We start from the raw sequence: 10,082 nt of genomic DNA, 5'->3' as shown, positions 1-10,082 counted from the left end.
TTAAAACAACAATGCAACATAACTATTTTAGTAGTCTTCAAATTGTATATTTTACGCACTTATGTAAAATAAATTCTCTGTAAGCAAGACCAAAAATATGAGAAAAAGCTTATTACAATTATCATTTCCGATAAACCGACTGGCCAGCCTCCAGGGAAATTTGAGCATAAGCTTTCATACTGAACATTAATATTGCTGTTGTTGTTTTTGCTGTAATTCTAATAACTAAAACCTGTCCATGGATACAGAAATAAATGCTTAGATGCAATATTTTAAAAAAGTAATTCTGTATATAAACTTGACATTGAAAGACTAGATGAAATATATTTCTGACAACTTTTTATTAGTGTCTAGTTACGTAAATGTATTCATGAAGGCAAATCGACATTCTTGTAAAATGACTGTATGAAAACTTCACAAATTTATGCACAAAACTATGTAAAAGGATGCAACAGAATTACCCATGGCAACTCTAAGCATTTTGAAAAGTGCTTTTTAGAAAATATAGGACTGTGAAAGGATTTAAAAGAAAATATGAACGATTAAAGGAAACATCAGCATTTCAACCTTCGATTACAATTTTGATTTTGCTACCACAGTGACATATTACATCGCGCTATGAGTTACCCATGAATCACAGGGTTAATAACTTCATCACAAACTTAATAAATCGGCCAATTAAAATTAAGAGGCTAATAACATGAAATTTGCCGCTTAGATAAAACGCATGTACAGTTGGACACAAGAATTCCTGGTACACCTAGCTGAGGAAGTGTACCCTATCACATCTTTACTGCGAGGAGAGTTCGTGTGTGTAGCCCCCGCCCACCACTTCTGCATCTCTCCCTATATAGACCCTGGTCTTGGGAACGTAAACGTATTTCCAAAACTAGGAGGCTTTATGTCCTATCTGTTTTGAGTATTCTAAAAAAAAAAATAAGTAGGCTTTAGGTCCTATCTGTTTTGAGTATTCTAAAAAAAAAAAAAAAAAACAAGTAGGCTTTAGGTCCTATCTGTTTTGAGTATTCTAAAAAAAATGTAACATTACATAGATAAGCCATTATCACGTGAAATGACCAGGTTGCATATTTGAAGCAAGATATCGCAATTTAGTAGATAATAAAATGGGCCTGAGATGATCCAGAATGAAGTCACCTTTATGTGCAAAAAGGTCTCAGCTATATGAAAGTAATTGGTTACTTACAATTAAACTTTAGAATACACTCTACATATATCATGGCCACCATAAAATGTACACAACTAAAGTTCTAAGTAAGTAAATGCTTGAATTTTAATAGCTTGGTCTTTTCAGTGTTTTTTAACATTCATGAAGCTGTGAAGACCATGAGAGAGAGAGAGAGAGAGAGAGAGAGAGAGAGAGAGAGAGAGAGAGAGAGAGAGAGAGGAGAGAGAGAGAGAGAGAGAGAGAGAGATCTGTCATTTTAATAAGGAATCAGATAAAGTATATCAATATTTCCCTTGACCTTCAACACCTTTCAATGTGCCATCGTTAACGCCATTACCAGTAATTCGCATTAATCTTAATCTGTGCCTAATAAGCTCAATGACCATGACCCATCATGGCATCTTAATCAATACACTAATGAATGCTAAGTCGTCAAAACTGCATCCACCTTTACGGCCAGATTACATTCTGTTTAAATTGACATTTCTTCAAGTTTGACATCGGATAAGCCTCCGAGAATAAGGTCACTCAGATTTGTGTAAGTAAAGTCCAGTTCCTGTTACATCAAATCCTCGTATGGCTTATAGTCGATATAATAATTTCATTAAAAGTAACAATATGATACAATTTACTTGAATAGATAAACATGTTTACTAGGTATTTTAAAAACTAAGCGAAATAAGTTTAAATACAGGTACGAGACTCCATTGAGGAAACTAAGTGAAAAAAAGGATTAAGGCAATTATGACCTACTTTTGCTTCAACATGCTTTGGTCTATGAAAAATACATTATTCTAGACCCAAGAGGCTACATTTAACAAAGCATTCACAATACTCAATAAAGACTGCAAACGAACTACAACAATCTTCGACAATTATCAAAATTTAATTTGGAGAGCTGTCCATCTAATTCTTTGTTTTCATCTAAAAGCAACTTCTGGGAGAAATCTAAGGCGTAATGTTTCAAATGACTGGAATATGGAGGAAAGCACAAAACACAAGAAAAGGAACCTGGATACTGATCAACTTGAACTGTACTACAGATACATTGTCTTGACATGTCCTATGGTCGATGCATACAGAACCTATTCTAAAAGACCTAGAAGGTTGTAGGTTGGTCAAGGCACAAGCTAACCATTGGGATACTACTGCTAGAGGGTTATTGGGTTCTTGACTGGCCAGATCGATTGTACTAAATTAGATTCCTCTCTCGTTACGGCTCATCTTTCCTTTGTCTACACATACACCGAATAGTCGGACCTATTTTTTGCACATTCTCCTCTTCCCTTGTACACTCAGCTAATCGAAAAATTCTTCTTCACTTGAGGGATCAATTAACTACTGCACTGTATTTGTTCATTGGCTACTTTCTACTTGGTAAGGGAAGAATGTGATACATGGTATATGTATACTAATGGGTTTGCCTGGTTCCGTTTGTTCGTTCTTGTATTGTAGCCAACATTTCCTGTTGGCACGGGCCTTTCCCTTGTTCGGCCCATAAGTACCTTGCCTGCTTCCAACCAAGTAGCCTATGTATCCTAATAGGTTTGCTTAGTTCACACAATGTGGTATCTGTATAGCAATGGGATTGCTTGGTTGCAACACACTTCCCCTCATAAGGAGTGTGGGGTATGATGCTTCTATATTGCAATACAAAACAACTGCAGACAAGAGTGGGGGTTACATGCAATTGAATCAATTCCAGCCGACAGAGTTTTTGATGGTGTGCTCCAAGAAAGGAAGATTGAAAGGAAAAAAAGTCTGCTCCAAGAAAGAGGAAGATTGAAAGGAAAAAAAGTCAAGTCGTTTTTTACTTTCATCTCAGACTAACAGGTAACCTCCATTCTCAATCCGATGCTAATGGCCCTACGAGAGGAGCCAAAGTAGCTATAGGCCTACTACCTGCTTTGCAGCTACTACAGGTCTAGAGAAAAGGTGCCTAGAGAAATGAGGGTCGACTTCCGCAGGTAGTGGGCAGTGAATAGTCTGACATTTCCACACGTCTTACTCAAGTACCTACGGCACAGAGATTTTTTGTATCTAGCGAGGCACGCCTGGGTGAAGCGAGTCTGGTTGAGATTCGTTGAGGTGTGGCGCTTTGGGTTCTTCAATCTCAGATGAAGAGGGGTCAGGTAAAGGTTGCCTCGCAACCTTGTGAGCACATTCAGGTGAGCTAGAGTGCTCAGGTGAGGGAGCAGTGCTCCTCCTGTAGGAGAGATGGTCAGGAGTTCGTTGTCTGTTGGCACGTTCCAAAGGGCTGGGACATTTAGGAGAAGTCGCTTATCCTTGCTTGCAGTACTTCGCAAGGGGGATAATCTTGAGGTGCCTGCGAGTGCCATGGGTGCTTTGATAAAACATGTTTCCCATACGAAGGGCACTTTGTACACATATCTCCTTCAGTGGTTGAAAGATTAAGGTAGACAGCTTCATAAGCATGAGCCCAACGCGAAGCGACATCCTCCTCTGGGCTCTCAAGGGAAAAGAGCCGATGTCTTCTCTTGCAGGAACATCAATGCTCTCCTATAGAATACTCGCAGCAAGCACCTTTACTAGCTGCTCCTTCTTATCCCCAAGGAGGGCTACAACAAATGTAAAGCATTGTTCATTTGTAAGGCAGAAACCCAGGGGTTGATGCCCTCTCTTTTCACTAGGGGAAATGGAAAGGTCTCCTTGCCACCTGAGGTTTAGCCAATAATGTTAAAGGGACACCACTCTTATCTGACTGGCCTTGAAGAGGAGACCGACAGGGAAGGGCCAGAGGGCAACGTATCGGGGTTAGAAGAAGAACTCGGGACTTCTTCGACTTCAAGGATGATGCCGAAGGCAAAGAATACCTTTTAGCCTTTTTTTCCTCCTCCTACCATATGCTAGCCACTGGGAGAATGACTGCTCTCGACACTCATAATAAGGGGAAGCCTCACTGCAGGAGTGTCCTCTGCAGGCAGAGCACAAAAGGTGAGGATCTATTTCCCTGCAACTCAGATAGATGTTGCATCTCCTGTCCAACATCCCCGGACACTTCCGCATTTCTGCAGGCATCCTCCTTGCAGAATCTAAGTCACTAGCATGCTGAAACAATATTAGGAATGAAGTTTGCCAAAAATTCCAGACAGCAAGAATGTCTGTCCTCACTGATGGGTGCTATCAAAATGACTACAGTGAACCCTCGTTTATCGCGGTAGATAGGTTCCAGTCGCGGCCGCGATAGGTGAAAATCCGCGAAGTAGTGACACCATATTTACCTATTTATTCAACATGTATATTCAGACTTTTAAAACCTTCCCTTGTACGTAGTACTGTTAACAAACTACCCTTTAAAGTACAGAACACTTAATGCATGTACTACAGTACCCTAAACTAAAACAGGCACAAATATTAAAGGTGATTTCATATCATGCATTTCCTAAACATGCTAAAAAGCACGATAAAAAATGGCAACCAATGTTTTGTTTACATTTATCTCTGATCATAATGTAGAAACAAACTGGAGGTAGAGCTTTGCTTATTACCCAGACATATTTCCCATACTTTTCCCTTAGAACTACATCACATCTTCCTACTTTAGATATATAGATATATATATATATACAGTATATATATATATATATATATATATATATATATATATATATGTGTGTGTGTGTGTGTGTATATATATATATATATATATATATATATATATATATATATATATATATATATATATATATTTATATGTATACACATATACATACCTACATATATACATAAATACATGCATACATATATATATATATATATATATATATATATATATATTACTGTATATATATGGGTTATGGAAAAAATCCGCGAAGTGGTGAATCCGCGATGGTCGAACCGCGAAGTAGCGAGGGTTCACTGTACTGTACTTAGTAAACAAGCGGGGCGAGGGGTTTGTGATTTGAAAATAAGTGGGTGACCTTGGAGATGCATGACTAACGTTTTCTATCAAGGACCAATCAAATGGTGTGATTATAATGTATCTAGATTCAGATTGGCCAATTAGTATTACGACATATCAAGCAAAACGGGAGAGAAAAGCCAATTTTTCTCACACTTGCGCAGTAAGGTCAAGGATCAACGCATTATCAAGTCAAAATCCTGCCAAAATCTAATGACAAATAGTGATACATTAAGAGAAACTACAGCATTTCCATTGGAGCACCGAGATCAATGGGTCGAGCTAGAGCGCATTCCGGCGAAAATTATCACAGTGCACAAAATGGTGGAATTTAATAGAATAGAAACAAACATATGAAGTAACAGGAGCTACTCTCTTTGTCACTGTGAAGTTACAATGAATTAGAAATTGTTTACCGTAAGTTAACTAACTTTTTTCTCTCTTTTATTACGTATTTGTGCCGATAATGTATTGATAAGAATTGTTTTTTATTTTACGTGTTTTGCCCGACAAAAATACAAATTCCAACGTAGGCGCTGGGTGGGATTCTATCATAATATTACCAATAATGCATGAACCACAACCTATAGTTGGATAGGAAGTAATGTCGTACGTTAGGGTAAGTCCCTGTACAGTATAGCCTTATTCTTCACCCAAAACTTAAAGATACTTCAAATGGCTTTTTATTAGTCAACCAAATAGTCTATCAATAAGTTAAAATTATACAACAAAAATAGTATACAAACCTTAAATGAAAATATTAGGATAATAACTTTAACCTATTTACACCATCATAATAAATATGAATGGCAATACGTTCACGTGTTTCGTGAGAATATAACTAATGGTTGAAACAACAGGAAAATAAAGAGATATGAACTAATCTGAGTTAAACCACCCAACCTAACCTGAATTTCCATGTCCTTACTTATCATATGGGGGGGGGGGGAGGCTTTGCCTTCACCATAATCTAGCATTGGAAAGAAAAACAGGTATTATTATAGAACGCGGTTAAAACTTTACTAATAGAGAAATGGGGTTATATATAGAAAAATTCTCATTTTCCTTGAAAGTGACCTTTGTTTCCATCGTAAATAAATAGTCAATAAGATATACCCTAATATATCCTACGGTAATGGGGTTTTGGATGGAGAAAATTTACTGGTGAATAGATAAATTATGGTAAAACTAACCTTTTCTTTTCCATACATTATTCTCTGGGATGCAATATAAATCCACGTAAAATTGCACAAAATAGGGGGATCCTTTTCCCTTGAAATATTTATTTCACTTGTTTACATTTTACAAGTTGGACATATCTGCTCCCGTTTGTACATGGCTTGTGGAGCGATAACGACGTTATACTTCCTGCGCTCAAGCCATCCTTTCACTTTCCTATTACCAATGAAATTATGTACTCCTGTTTGTTCATTTGTAAGTAGCTTCTCCTCCTTCCTTCCCATACCATATGATGAAGTTTACCATATTTGGGCATGTATGTATGCTTGAGTGTAATATAGGCAGTTCTGTGAAACACCCTGTTTTCTTAGGATAACTTCTCAGTTCCTTTGTAGCTGTTACGTGCTGGGTGTGCGTTATGGAGCCCAACATAACAAAGGCTGCCATCATGGCTATTTCGATACTATAGCAAAGTTTCACGGTACTCCTGGTGTAGTGAATAATTTTTTTAAAAGCTTATTGTGTTATCCCTCAAAGGTTAAAGTGTCCCAAGTGCGATTCTGCTAAGGATTCATTTGTAACCTGAGAAGGGGTATGGTGGCTTGGCCCCTGGCTAGGTCTGGTACCTGGGAACTACTAGGATAGGTTAGGTGGATTTGTTAGGTTCTGTGGCATTTTACAAATCTCAAAAGTGTTAAATAATCATATTTGTCTTGTTATCGCACACCAAAAGTCTGTGTCCGCTGGGAGGGGGGAGGGTCCATAATGGTAGACTAGTTTATTTGCAAAAGAAATAAAGGTCACATTTGTTGAAAGCACACTATTTACTGTAGGAAAAGCTGTTTTTCCAATTAGAAATGTTGTCCCGTGTTGTTCTATAATTTTACAGAAAAACGTAATCTTCAGGCAAAAAACAGGGAAAGTTGCATGGAAGGTTGATAAATATTGTTGTCATAATTTAAACTATAATTGGTAAATTTACAGTTTCGTCCATTATGGGGAAACTGGAATAAAAATATATTTGTTGCATCAGAAAGTGTAGTTCCAACGAATTTAACGTTTATTTTGACCGCAAACCATCCGATTTAGAGATTTACTATGTAATTGGAGTTAAAACAACAAGTCCCAGAATGCAGAAAGACCCTACTTCATCCCAACAATTATGGGGGACACCAGGTGGGAACCGGGGTTTTGGGTGGGGGGGGGCGTCAAATGATATTTGCAATAAATGAATACTTATCCTTCCACCACCCCTCCCCCTATACCCCTATCTAGCCCTACCGGGGGGGGGGGGGGCTCCGCCCCCCCTGCGACCCCCCCTTAAGGCCACAATGATTTTCAGGGCACACTGAACCTAAGAAAACCCACCTAACCTAGCATAGGGGCCCTGTATCCCTACCTAGGCCTACTGGGGGGGGCCTCCGCCCCCCCTGCGACCCCCCCTTAAGGCCACAGTGATTTTCGGGACACTACCGAACCTAATACAACCACCTAACCTAGGGCCCTGTACCCCTACCTAGGCCTAGCCCCTGCGACCCCCCCCCCTTACAGCCACTACCTAACACATCCATCAAACCAAATCCAAAGTGATGGTACTGCTGTATACATCGTTATACTATCACCATTATAATATACTCTATAAATTAATGAAGCTTACCTTAAACTGTTGGTTCATAAATATGTGCTGCTGCTTTGAGGAAAACGTGAAGCCGTTGGGAAGGTTCCTTGGCATGCAGGACAATTTTTATTTTGTAAAATTAAATTGTGTCTCTGGCACAAATGCACTAGTTTTTCAACAAATTCATTGTAAGTTAGGAAACAGTCAGGACAAGAAAATGGAATTTCAACTTCTTGTGCAACATGAGATGACGTGCTTTCTATGGTCTCCATGTCTAAGAACGAAATGAAATGCCTGGGAAGATAATGTATTGTCGCGCTGTGATTGGCCAAACATGTATGACGTCATAGTGGACAGGCGCTGTGATTGGCCAAACGTGTAAGACTTCATAGTGGACTAGTTTGTCAGCGGATTATAGTGGTTACAGGGCTCATTTAAGCAAATACAAGACACAGTCAACAATAACAACAGACTTAGAAAAATCTGGGAGGAAGACATGAGTAGCGTGAGTTTGATCGTCGATATATAAAGAACTAGGCATTTGCGACAGATAATATTTTACAGAAATACTACAAAAGACTTGCTTTACTCGGGAAATATATTATTATAATAGATTTCCCATAATGGATGAAACTGTAATAATACCATATATATATATATATATATATATATATATATATATATATATATATATATATATATATAGAACTATTATTTCGTCAAAACTTGTGAAAATAATTTCCTCACAACTTCATAATTTAAGACTTGATTTTCTTAATTATCAAACATCTTAGTAATATCGGGGAATGTTACATGGTAAAAGTAAGATAACTATAAATTTATCAGGTCTTACCTTATAAGTAGGCTTGCCCAAACTAGGCTAATAAGCTCACTGTTAACTCGTGTTAGTTTGATGCTGGGGATTTATATTTTCTCAAGGTTCCAGAAACAGTTTAAGATTAATATCGGCGACCGAAAAATAGCATAAAGCCATGAATATGGTATTTAACAAAGTAATTTCTTTCCGTAGGCATCCAATTTCACGAGACATCTAACACTTGTCTTTGAGTTTGACACGACAAACGAATATCACACTACACTAAGTAACCTCAAATATGACTGGAGTCTAGAGTCTGGAATTTACTGGCAGCGTTCTTTTCAACAAAATGAACGCAAACGCACAATTCAACTTTAAAATCTCTCTATGTTTTACAGAGTAAAACAGACAGGTGTTTCATATTCAACGAAAGCTCAAAATATGCCGGTAAGCCAGCATCGCCATTTTAACCAAATTAATTTATCTGTATGCTTTATTCTAATAACCTAAAGTTGTGAGAGTGAACGCCCCGAATGCCACCCTTCACAAAAAATTAACTGTTCTCCTGATTGTCTCCTGGGAATGCACGGCAAACGAATGCACTCCCTTGTAATATAATTGGCACGAGACAGGAAATAACCTTTATATTAACTTTATCTCAGGCTACAAACACCGAAATATGTATGAAAAAATAACAAATCTGAACATGTGCTTATATCTAAAAGTATAAAAAAAAAGGGTTTGATATAATTATTATATTGACTAGCATTGCTGAATTTTGATACAAATTACTATTACTATAATAGTGTTTGGTAATGATGGATAGATTAACATAGGTTTGCACGGTATACACTGGGGGTCAAACATTATAAGTGGCTTGATTCCCAATATGGGGGCTGCTCTCTGTAAAACTAAGCCAGTGACGAGTGACGGGACTGTGAAACCATGATGCTGGGTACTAACATGATACTTACATGGCGGGGGTGGGGTGGGAGGGTGAGACTGTACAAGGGCTGTTGCCAGAGATGAAATGAATTTACAAAATGTAAATCTGTATGTTTAAAAGCATATTTTCAGCAAAAGAGTGGGGGGGGGCCTATAGCACCCCCCCCAGCCCCCCCCCCCCCCCCGCTCCTACGCCCCTGTACATTGCTCACCGACAATTGATGCAAAGACATCAATCAGAACGGGCGATTTCTGTTGTTCCCTTTGATGAAAAGCTGACGTTGGTGGAAATACCAGAGCTATTTTGACCAAATTCCATAGGTCAGGAAAATGCTTCTTTGTAAGGATGCATAGAGGCAGACAATGCCCTAAGGATATCTACAGTGATGGTTTTCTCTGGTCCCTTAATTGGTCT

The 10,082-nt window shown here is 38.3% G+C and overlaps 1 long non-coding RNA gene across 1 annotated transcript in view; it reads right to left on the bottom strand.

The window, feature by feature from the left end:
* Window positions 1-8,951, bottom strand: part of LOC137632970 (uncharacterized) — a 67,397-nt gene extending 58,446 nt beyond the window's left edge. Inside the window, exon 1 of the long non-coding RNA XR_011042152.1 lies at window positions 8,759-8,951. This is a non-coding gene — a long non-coding RNA (uncharacterized lncRNA). The remainder of the gene's footprint in view (window positions 1-8,758) is intronic.
* Window positions 8,952-10,082: the final 1,131 nt, after the last annotated feature.

This window comes from Palaemon carinicauda, chromosome 42 (genome assembly GCF_036898095.1).
Source record: "Palaemon carinicauda isolate YSFRI2023 chromosome 42, ASM3689809v2, whole genome shotgun sequence".
Classification (NCBI taxonomy): Eukaryota; Metazoa; Arthropoda; class Malacostraca; order Decapoda; family Palaemonidae; genus Palaemon; species Palaemon carinicauda.
The sequence above is the reverse complement of the archived record's forward strand: the minus strand, read 5'-3'. Positions and strand labels throughout refer to the sequence as shown.